Below are 12,489 nucleotides of genomic sequence, written 5' to 3'. Positions count from 1 at the left end.
CTTACATCTTTATGCTTCTTCTTGAACAGCACTGTTAACATAGCTTTGTGAGTTTCATGCAATTTATAACTCATATTACAATCCATTTTAAACAAAATAGAATCCATAGCATAGAGAAAATGAAGAAGAATATGATTTATCAGCATAGAGATTGAACTTTATACTTGATGGAAATTTTGAATAAACTACTCAGTATCCTTTTGCATTTGTTTTTTAAATTTTTTTATTATCCTTTTTTTTATATTATTATTGGATAGAAACAGCCAGAAATCTAGAGGTAGGGGAGGTAGATAGGCAGAGAGAATGAGAGAGACCTACAGCTTCAACATTTGCCAACATTTCCCCCCCCCTGCAGGTGGGGATCTGGGGCCTAAACCCGAGTCCTTGAACAATGTAACATGTTTGCTCAACCAGGTGCGCCATCACCTGCCTCCAATCACTTTTTATTTTATATTCAGAAATATGTTACAAATAAAAATGTATAAATGTTTTCATCTTAAGAAGAGTGACTTCATATTTTTTCTTTTTCTTTTTTTTTAAATATTTTCTTTTATTTATTTATTCCCTTTTGTTGCCCTTGTCATTTTATTGTTGTAGTTATTATTGTTGTTGTCGTTGTTGGATAGGACAGAGAGAAATGGAGAGAGGAGGTGAAGACAGAGAGGAGGAGAGAAAGATAGACACCTGCAGACCTGCTTCACTGCCTGTGAAGTGACTCCCCTGCTGGTGGGGAGCCGGGATCCTTACACCGGTCCTTGTGCTTTGCGCCACCTGCGCTTAACCCGCTGTGCTACAGCCCGACTCCCGTGACTTCATATTCTATTGGTGAGTTTGTAATAATTTTTTGAGAAGGACTACTTTCAAAGTTCTTTCACTTTAACCAGATACCATACTGAATTACTTGTTCAAAATAAGTAATCATTAATTTAAATATATATATACATATATATATACATATATATAGTCCCTTGAACATTAAATGCATACAAAAAATTAAAATATCTGATATATAATTTGTCAAATAAATAATGAGACTCTTACATGACTTTGATATTCACTAAATTATAAGTAAAGGTATTTGCTGTTAAGAATTTGATATATGGTTATTCGGAATTTCATATCCCATGATATAAAAGGAATTTTCTTCCCTACAAAATCTCAGTAGAAAACTTAACCTGTACATCTTCAGTATAAAAGGAAAGAGTTCAAATATTTTAAAAGCTAAGATGTTCAATACCTCAGACTATAGAGCTCTCAGGCAAATTCTTCTTTTTGATGTTCTGTGTTTTCTTTTCCCTTTGTTTCTGAGAACTCTATTTGTAGTCTACTAACTTTGTTTTTCATTTAAATGTCTTTCTTGCAAGTAGTTCACAGTGATTTTTTAAATTGTATTAATGTTTCATTGGGGAGAACTACATTACAGATTTTTTGACAAGCTAACAGCATTTGTTCCAAGGAGAAAACCAAAATAGAAATAAAACATTTAATTATTTTTTATAGTTTTTAAAAAAACAGTCACATGTTGTTTTGAGAGTTTAGTCAATTTTATTCTTTTTAAATGACCAGATTATAAGTTATTTTGCTCATTCATTTACTTACAAGTTACTTGATTTACAAATATTTACAAAAACTATGCTGAATATAAAGTATTATATATAGTGTTTGAGAATCTTCATAGAAGAAAATCCTCCTTTATAGGACTTACAGTTTACTGGGTATAAATGAACAATAATAGTGGTAGCTAAGATACTTATATGGCATTACTAGAAGATAGTTAAAGAAAATAGCAAACTAGAGCAGATTAAAGATGGGCAATTTGAAGTCCATTCTTATTAGCTATTTCTTTTTATTTTATTTATAAAAAGGAAACACTGACAAAACCATAGGATAAATGTACAAGTCCACACAATTCCCATCAATAGAACTCTGTATCCCATCCCCTCCTTTGATAGCTTTCCTATTCTTTAACCTTCTGGAAGTATGGACCAAAGGTCATTGTGGGATGCAGAAGGTGGAAGGTCTAGCTTCTGTAATTGCTTCCCCATTGAACATGGGCATTGACAGCCTGCCTCTCTTTCCCTAGTGGGGTGGGATTCTGGGGAATCAGAGCTCCAGGACACATTGGTGGGATTTTCTGTCCAGGGAAGTCTGGTTGGCATCATGCTAGCATCTGGAACCTGGTGGTTGAAAAGGCAGTTAACATACAAAGCCAAACAAATTGTTGGCCAATCATGAACCTAACGGCTGGAATAGTGCAGATGAGGAGTTGGGGGGGGTCTCCATTTTGTAGATAGCTAAAAGGCATATTTTAGTTATATTCCAAAGGGCCTATGGCTATACTAGAAGCAGACTTCTCTCAATTCACACCAAATGATATTGTATTTGCTGATCCCAACCTAATCAATGCAACCAGTACCACCTCATCATGCTTCACTTCAGACTGTGTCCAGAGATGTCAGGCACAGAATGTCAACCCTTCAGCATCATTATTCAGGTGAGACCTTTTCTTTCAAAGGATTCTCTAATTCCATTCCAGGTGGTTCACTTCCTAACAAAGTCCCAAAACCTAGATATAGACCAGGTCCCCTGAGATAGAGCAAATGTTCACATGTATCCATAAATTAGGGCAAAATATATACCCGAAAGCAAACGTACACAATAGTCTGTAGTGAGTCAGTATAAAATTCATAATGAAATAGTGTCTACTTAGACTTAAATACCCTCCTCACTTGCTTCCTATTACACTTCCCTCACTCACTCCAAAGCTTACCTCATCAAAGCAAGGACTGCAAAAGCTGAATAAGGACAAGAGACTGGCATACTTTAATGATGACTCTTTAGTTACTGTCAGGCCACCCCACCAGCTGGGGCCCTATTTGGGGAGTCCTGAGATTCCCAAACAGACATGATGGGCCTAGACTTCGAATAAATTCCTTTCTCCATTGTTATAGGTTATCTCTATCAGGAACAACACAATAGAACCCTTTGTGGGTCCCCATAGGACCTTGCTCTCAACTTGGATCAACCAAGGTAGAGAATGTTCCATCCTGAAGGGAGGCTGGACAACATACTCTATGCTACATCTAAAGAAGATGGATCCTGAAATTGAGGCAGCTTGGAACATTCCTACTAATGACCACAGAATGAGCTCAGATCTACAGGGATAGAGAGGTCACATAGGCTCCTAAACTGAATATAGGTCCTAGATCACAGCAAATCAATGGGGTGTACAGTCAACAATATTTATATACTTTCCCCATATTTGGGAGCTACTCTCTTATTAGCTATTGACTTTCATAAGTATAGCAGTGCTCTCATACTTTCTTTGCTGCTTGTTTCTCCAAGGATTCATTATATATATATTCATATGTCATTTTCACTTATTTTGCATATTCAGTTATGCAACTAATAATGAATTTCTTACTAGGACCTTCAACACTTAAATAGCTTCTACACTTGTCAGATGCAGTACAGATAGTGGTATTCTTAAAAGCAATATCATACCCAGGAAGTGTATTATAGGACAAACTGCAGAGGGCAAACCACACCATAACTAATGCCATCTGTTGTTATTCTGCAGTGATCACTGCTTTCATAATCCTTATTCTCCTTTAAAAACTTTTATTTTTCTTAGTGGGTGAAGGCGATGGTGGATGCATGGCAACCAATCACTGAAAGATAAGATATTGGACCCATGTGAAAGAGAGTGTATAGTGCATCAGTGTTTCTTTAATAATAGTAATAATTAAAAAATGTTTCGCACACCAGATTTTGAGGTTTATGAAAATGTCATTTAACAAGAAATGTTGCTTGGGGGTCAGTAAGATAGCTCACTTGAGTGAATGCCAACTTTGATAAGTAGTGACCCAGATTTGAAATTGACTCCCACCACACTATGGAAAGCTTCTAAGCTATAGTGTATCTCCCTTTTTAAGATAATATCTGAACTATCTGGCCTGGAATGTCAAAATGTCGTGATGAAAAAAAAAAAAAATTTATTTGAGATTATGTTCCAGTAATAAGGATATCATTCAAAGTCACAGCGATTTTTTAAATAAATTAGTGTATCTGTAGATGGCTTGATATCTATAATGAAGACAGTCATTTTTATATGGAAAGAACTTCCATCAACAAAAATACTAAGACTCAGTGTTGCTATAAATAATTATGCACATTTGACTGAGATAGATTTCTATCTCTAGTGAAGTTGTGACTGTTTTTGTCTCAATGAGAAGGCAAGAGGAGACAGAAGGTAGAAACAGTTGTTTTCTATAGAGGATTAAGAGTGGGTTAAAGTATTTCCAGCCACTGTTATATTATAGAGATTGGATTTTCTTTTGAAAATGACTTAGAGGAAAGGGGAGATTTGGGGAGAAGCAATAATTCAAAATACAAATCTTTGGTTAGGTTAATGGGGATTTTTTTTTCCACTGAGAATCTCATAATTGTATCTAGAACAGAATGTCCCATTTCAAATGTTCTCTCTATTGGCTTCTGTGGATTTGCTGGGGCTCTATGGCTAAAGCTTATGAAGAGAGAAGATTTACCAGAATATTCTTCAGTACTCATGAACTTCCCTCGTGCATAGTTCTCAAGTGTGGTGGTCATGGGCTGAAACCCATGTCCTGGTACATGGCTAAGTGAGCTATCTCCCTGCTCCACTGCTTAGTAGATGGTAAGACTTAAGGTGACTTTGTAAGTCATTGTCAAGTTGTTATTTAGCTTGTTACAGACTCTTTGAGGATAATTCTGGAACAGTAGATTCTAAAATGAACCGCAGGAATTACCATTTGCCAAAAGAAAGGAGAGGGAGGAGGAAAAGGGGAAGGAGAGGGGAAAGGAGAAGGGGGGAAGGAGGAGAAGAAGGAGTAGGAAGACAAAAAGGAGGAGGAGAAACAAACAAAACCCCTGCTGATCTTGATGCTAATCATGAACTTTCATTTAAATCTACCCAAAAATTCCAATTATGTTACAATCCTGCAGAACAATTAGGGTAGGAGGGCTTTGCAGATGTAACTTGTATCAAAATAATGAAAAGGAAGGCTATATTCATATTTGACTCACCTCTCCCTATTCCCACCTTCTTCTAATTCAAAGATACAGTGGTTCAGAGGACACTGAGTTTAGGAGAGGGAGCAAGAATGCAGGGCAGTTTTCCATGTAGAAATTTAATAGAACTGACTAGAGCAACTGCCACAAGAAGAAGCACAAGAGTAAAATAATGACTTTATTTAATGATTGCTCTGTCGAAAATAGTTATAGAAGTACAAACTCATTTAATTCTTCCAAAACTATCAAATTGTGCAGTTATTAATATATGAGTAAAGTTATGAGTAAAATCCTAAAGGCATCAAATAATGGGCTGTCACTCCACTCTAATCTGTGACTCAGGGTCATTACAATGTTGATATTAGTAGATGTATATGTAACTCATGGATATGTTCTCATTAGCTGATGAAGACCATTTATTTGCTAGTTATGAGACTGTTGGGAATACACTGACCATAAGCAATAGGAATTATGGGCTATGTACATAATTAACATCTGGCTGACATCATGACTTATAGCAAAGTATGTAAATTCATAAAGGATTCTGGGTATGTAATGTTACTTAAGCATCTGACAGAAGTTCAGCTTTTTTTCCCTTTTCATTTTTTGCCCCCTTCAAATCTTGCTATTCTATCTGATTTTATTTTATTTTCTCCACGGACCTAGAGATGCCCTTTCTACCAGGACCCACAGGTGTTGTAGCTACTGGTAAAAAATATTTAAGGACTAAGACCCATAGCACATGGCTGGCTGTTTTTTCCCCTCTTCCTTTGTTTTGTTAATTTAGTTTTTATGTACCTACTAAATCCACTTATATAGAAACCCCAAGCAACATTCTCAGAAGTTTTATTTTTTTTCAATATGACATGTTCCGTACCATGCGTTCTCAAAAATTATCTTGTGAACTGTTCATAAAATTAACTACTCATACCAAGACTATAATTTATGAAATAAAATTGTTTTAACAAGCATTTCTATCTGTTAGTTCACAGGAACTTCCAGGGGGGAGATGGACCATGCTAATCAATTCACCTTCAATTTAAAAAGATAGCTGGGGGGAGTAAGGCGGTGGTGCAGTGGGTTAGGCACATGTGGTTCAAAACGCAAGGCCCAGCAGAAGGATCCCTGTTTGAGTCCCTGGCTCCCCACATACAAGGAAGTCACTTTACAAGAGCTGAAGCCAGTCTGCAAGTATCTATCTTTCTCTCCCCCTCTCTGTCTTCCCCTCCTCTCTCCATTTCTCTCTCTCTTATCCAATAATGATGACATCAATAGCTACAACAGTAAAACAACAAGGGCAACAAAAGGGAATAAATAAGGGAATAAATAAATAAATAAAGGATATCTGGGGAAGGGGACAAGTACCCACTTAGTTAAGGACACATATTACCATGTTCAGGGACAGAGGTTTGAGCCTCTGCTCTCCATCTGCAGAGGAGGATGGTTCAAGAGCTGTGAAGAAGGTCTGCAAGTCTTTATCTTTCTCTGTTTCTCTCTATCTCTCCTTCACCTCTTGGTTTCTCTCTGTCTTATGGAATAAAAGAATATATGATAGAAAGAAAAAATAAAAAAATAAAAATGGCTGCCAAGATCTATGGATTTGTACTGCTGGCATTAAGCTCCAGTGATAACCATAGCGGAAAGAGAGAGAAAGAGAGAGAGAGAGAGAGAGAGAGAGAGAAAGGAGATTGAGATTTGAGGACTAGATGTCCTTATTATACCATTTTTCCAGGCATTATCACATGTCAAAACCAACAGCATAATGAAGATACTTGAATTAGGTGTGCTTACTTCTGTTTTTTCTCACTTTGACCTGAAAGCAGAATATACAAAGCTTTAAGAGTGTATGTACACAAATACACAAATCTGCCTATTTGCTTTCATTTTCTTAGGTGGGTAATATATGTTTACTTTCTGCATTTGATAAATTAGTTGAACTTTTTAAAAAAAATTTTATTTATAAAAAGGAAACACTGACAAAAACCATAGGATAAGAGGGGTACAACTGCAGGTCTGCAGGTGTCTATCTTTCTCTCCTCCTCTCTGTCTTCCCCTCCTCTCTCCATTTCTCTCTGTCCTATCCAACAACAACAACAACAATAATAACTACAACAATAGAACAACAAGGGCAACAAAAGGGAATAAATAAATAAAATAAATATTTTAAAAAAAAGAAATAATAGTTAACCCATATCAGCAACCTTGGGAGAACTGCTGTAGTTTACAGTGAAGGGATTGAGGATCCAGAACTGGTGGTGGGAAAGGTGCAAAGTTGTACCCCTGTTATCTTGTAATTTTGTAAATTAATATTAAATCACTAAAAAAAAGTAAAAGAAAGAAAGAGAGACAGGCAGAGCCGTATAAGTGAATAAAAATGGACATGGGCATCAGCTTCCACATGGGAACAACCATTCCCTCCCAAATGGCCTATGTGCTTCTTTGATTCTTGCCTTTTCAGTTTCCTGATTGAGTTTAAAATATCCAGGGAAGAGGGTTGGGAGTGAAGGGGTGGTGGTGGAGGGGTGATCTTTATGAGGGATACTTAGATAAAGCTAGGGAGAAAAAAATGCTTTTTACAATGAAATAAAATCGCTAATTTGAGTCTTATAAATACAAATAATAATAATAATAATAACAAAGTTATAGGATATATACTCAGTGGAGTACTACAGTTTAATAAAGACTATAACATGTGTTCGGAATTAAATGGGTGGAACTAGCAATGATTATGCTTAGTATAAGGAAGTGAAAGATAACTTCTTCTAGCGTTTGCCCTTCTTCCGTAGCTAGTCAACAGCATCAGGTTGAGCCTGATGTAAAGTTTCGAGACCTCCTTTGAATCTGGAGAGGTGGCAGTCGTTGACTATGTGGGACATAGTCTGTCTGGAGCCGCAGGGGCAGTTCGGGTCATCTCTGGATCCCCAGCGATGGAACATAGCAGCGCACCGGCCATGGCCTGTTCGATAGCGATTGAGGAGGGCCCAATCATAACGTGCTAGGTCAAAGCCGGGTTGACGCTTGCAGGGGTCTGTGATGAGGTGTTTGTTCTTTACCTCAGCTGACTGCCAACTCTGTTTCCAAGAGTCTGGAACAGAGAAGTTCAGTGTAGGCGTAGGGGACCAGATTGGGTGACGAGACATCAAGCATTGAAAGATAACTAAGGCATGATTTCACTCATAAGTGAATATAGAGAATTGAAAGACATGCACTTGAAAAAAAAGTATGTATATCAGTCCATCTCTTTGACCTTGGGGGAACTATGGCAGTTTCTGCTGCAGAGGGGTGAGGGCATAGAACTTTGTTGTTGGGAATGGTGTGGAATTATACCCTGTTATCCTATAATCTTGTAAATCACTATTAAATCACTAATAAAATATATTAAGAAATAAAATAAAAGGGAGTCTTGGGCGATAGCACAGTGGGTTAAATGCACATGGCTCAAAGCTCAAGGACCAGCATAAATATCCCGGGTTGAGTCCCAGGCTCCCCACCTGCAGGGGAGTCGCTTCACAGACAGTGAAGCAGGTCTGCAGGTGTCTATCTTTCTCTCCCCCTCTGTCTTCCCCACCTCCCTCTATTACTCTCTGTCCTATCCAACAACTATGACAACAATAAGGGCAACAAAAGGGAATAAATAAATAAATATTTAAAAAACAAACAAAAAGAAATAAAATAGAATAAAATGTAGTGTTGCTTGACTGATAAATTAATATAAATGCTAGGTGCATTTAATATATATATATATATATATATATACACACATATATATATATATACAATTTTATATACAAGTAATAAAATTTTGAGTAGGCTTAAAAAGTGAAATGCATCTTATGGTAGGGAGGTATTTATACTATATATTTTACGCCTTAGTGTATATTGATCAATATCTAAGTACAAGGAAACCAAACATGAGCCTGTGGCAGTGGATATAGGATCTGTAATTTAATCAACCTGTTCTCCCTCTGCTTTCAGGAAGCACTTACACAGGTTGTATTTGGAAAACCTGGATTCCTGGGTAAACAGGATAGGGAACTCTCACCATCAATACTTCTTTTATCCTGAAACACAGTGTTCTGGACCTGCTGTGAGTTTCTTCCTTGGGCAAATCTTGTAACAGATTTTATCTATTCTTTGTTATTTTGAAGCAACTAAAAGAATTGGCACTGTGGAGAGGTGCTTGAGTCTCTGATTGTCATTCTTTTGTTTTCCAAATTCAGTTTTAACATATTAACCGTTCTTGAGCCAAAAGCAATTTGTCAATTCCAGGTAACTTGGTAACCTCCTTCCCTAGGGCCATGAAAGGCTGCCCTGTCCTTTTGGACCTAAGGCTTCAACATGAAGAGGAGCCATAAATAAAACGCCATAGACTTAACTAACTGGAAAAAAAAAAAAAAGATTTAATTGGCATGAAAGATAAATTACAATTGAGTTGAGAACTAGTGTTTTTTTTATTGATTTAATTATGAATGGAAAGTCCGTTGGATAAGAGGGTACAGTTCCACACAATTCCCACCAGCAGGACTCTGTATCTAATCTCCTCCATTGGAAGCTTTCCTATTCCTTATCCCTCTGGGATTATGGACTCAGGAGAATAATATGTTTATCAATATTTAAACCAGGAGATAAAGAACAAAGATCATATTTGGTTTAAGTATTGATAAACATATTATTCTTCACTTTGCTACCATTTTAAACTCTGTCAACACTAGAAACATTATTTAAAAGCAAGTTGAACTTAGTAAAAAAAAAATAGATCATATTTGTATAGAAAAGTAATTGAAGGTACATGAAAAGATAGTTCACACATATTGATATACAACTTCTGAATATTGTTAAAGATGTCCAGTTTCTCTTAAAATAAAAATGAGGTGCCATTTCCCATAAAATTTGCAAAAATATTTAAAAGCAGCAATGACATATTGAGATGTGACAAAACAGTAGTATTCTATATTTATACTTATACTGTTTTAATTCTATTTTTTTATAATTTGATAAGACAGATATTAAGAGTAAAAGTAAAATAAAGGGGAGAGAGGCAGAGAGATATCTGCAGTACCCAACACTGCTTAGAAACTTCCTCCCTGAGAGTCCAGCTGTAGCGCAGCAGGTTAAGCGCAAGTAGAGCCAAGCACAAGGACCAGGGTAAGGATCCTGGTTTGAGCCCTGGCTCCCCACTTGAAGGGGAGTTGCTTCACAGGCAGTGAAGCAGGTCTGAAGGTGTCTCTGTTCCTCTCCTCCTCTCTGTCTTCCCTATCTCTCTCCATTTCACTCTGTCCTATCCAACAACAACAACATCAGTAACAACAACAATGAAACAACAAGGGCAACAAAAGGGAATAAATAAATAAATATCAAAAGAAAGAAAGAAAAAAGAAAGAAAGAAAGAAAGAAAGAAAGAAAGAAAGAAAGAAAGAAAGAAAGAAAGAAAGAAAGAAACTTCATCTCTGCTGGCTGGACCAGTGGCTTGCACATTATAATATGTGCACTTTACCAGTTGCACCAATGCATAGCCCCTGAAAGACTTGCATTGTATAACACTGTTCATTTGTGTATATAAAGTCAGTATAATGTTACAATGTTGGTAAAGAATGGTTTCAGGTCTTAAGTAATAGTCATTTGGGTGAATGATTCCATTAAAAAAAAATCACTATGTATTGGGGGGAATTGGACTAATATCATTCCCCACATGTTTGAAAGTTTGTCACACATAAATCCACCAGAGAACTGAGGAGAAAGCATGATTGTCGGGGATTTTAAACTTTATTTAGGACAATTGAAAACACCCATATATTAGAACACACATGGGCCATGAGAGATGATAGAGAATGAGCAAGAGCCATTAACTCACGTGTTAGCAGATAAACCTCAACAGAGAGTGAACCAGACTATGCCATAACACTGTATGAACATCCAAGCTTCACCTCCTTTCTAAGCCACGCCCACACCTATTACCACTCCCACTTCCCATGCAACAGTTTTCTTCCACAGTCCTATGTACAGGACACATGTGCCTGGTGAACATATGCACTTCCTGTCATTTCTGACCTCACCACCTAGTGGCACAAAGAAAACACTTTAGAACATGATCCAAATCTATCCCTTCCTGTACATCTTCCACCTGATTTGAATAGTCTTACTTGTCTCTGCTAGCAATTTTTCCCTTTGTGTATTTAAATCTTACTTGTTCTCCTTCACTTCCCCCAGCTCATTGTTTTAATTTAATTTAATTTATTTATTGGACAGCCAGAAATTGAGAGGGAAAGGGGAGATAGGGAAGGAGAGAGACAGAGAAACACCTGTAGTCCTGCTTTACCATTTGGGAAGTATACCCCTGCAGGTGGGGACCAGGGGCTTGAACACTGATCCTTGTACACTGTAACATATGCACTCAATCAGGTGCACCATTACCACCCCTCCAATTCTTTATGTATGATTTTTTTCAGTGCTTCAGAGTAAATGTAAAAAAAAAACTAAGTGCAGAAATAATAATGATTTATAAGAAAAGAATATAATATTGAATATGTTGATCAAGTAGGATCTGAGAAGATTGTGTTTAGTTCAGTCATAGAGACAGATGAGATGAGAATAAAAGTTTCATGTAACTAGATAATTGTGGAAAATGTGTGACAGAGACTCTAGGTGAATTAAGAAGTAGGCAAGATTAAGATTATACAATGCTTTTTAAAAATAACATCTAATTTTGTTCAACATTTAGTAGGGAGACATTAAAGGATCTGTAGGTTAGAGAGTGACTTGATTCATATTTAATGTCTTTCTAGTACTTTTTTTACAATTATTTTTTACTTTTTATTTTTTAGATAGGACAGAGAGAAATGGAGAGACGAGGGGAAGACAGAGATGGGAGAGAAAGATTGACCACTGCAGACCTGCTTCACTGCCTGTGAAGCGACTCCTCTACAGGCGGGGAGCCAGTGGCTGGAACCAGGATCCTTATGTAGGTCCTTGGGCTTCACACCACGTGCGCTTAACCCACTGCGCTACCAGCAGACTCACTCTTTCTAGTGTCTCTAAAGAAAGATTATTTAACATGTACAAAATATGTAAATCAACTATTGGGAAACATTGATGAGCATCTGAAACAGATAAGAGATTAGACTCTTCTCCTACAGTGGGGTGGGGGGGATAAAATATTACTTAATATCTACATTATTTCTTCTGTTATCATGGAATTGGAGTCCAAGATGAAAATGAGTGATCTTACTGAATTAAAGTTGATACTAAAAATATGGATAGCAGTGTGAAAAAAAAATCAGAGGGAATACCAGAAAAGTGGACATAAAAATCCACATACAAATACGGTTAAAATTTGTGTAGACCAGAAGTCGGGCGGTAGTGCAGCATGTTAAGCGCACCTGGCGCAAGGCTCAAGGACCAGCATAAGGATCCCGGTTCGAGCCTAACCGCAGGGGAGTCACT

This window comes from Erinaceus europaeus, chromosome 18 (assembly GCF_950295315.1).
Source record: "Erinaceus europaeus chromosome 18, mEriEur2.1, whole genome shotgun sequence".
Classification (NCBI taxonomy): domain Eukaryota; kingdom Metazoa; phylum Chordata; class Mammalia; order Eulipotyphla; family Erinaceidae; genus Erinaceus; species Erinaceus europaeus.
This window is presented reverse-complemented; position numbering follows the sequence as displayed.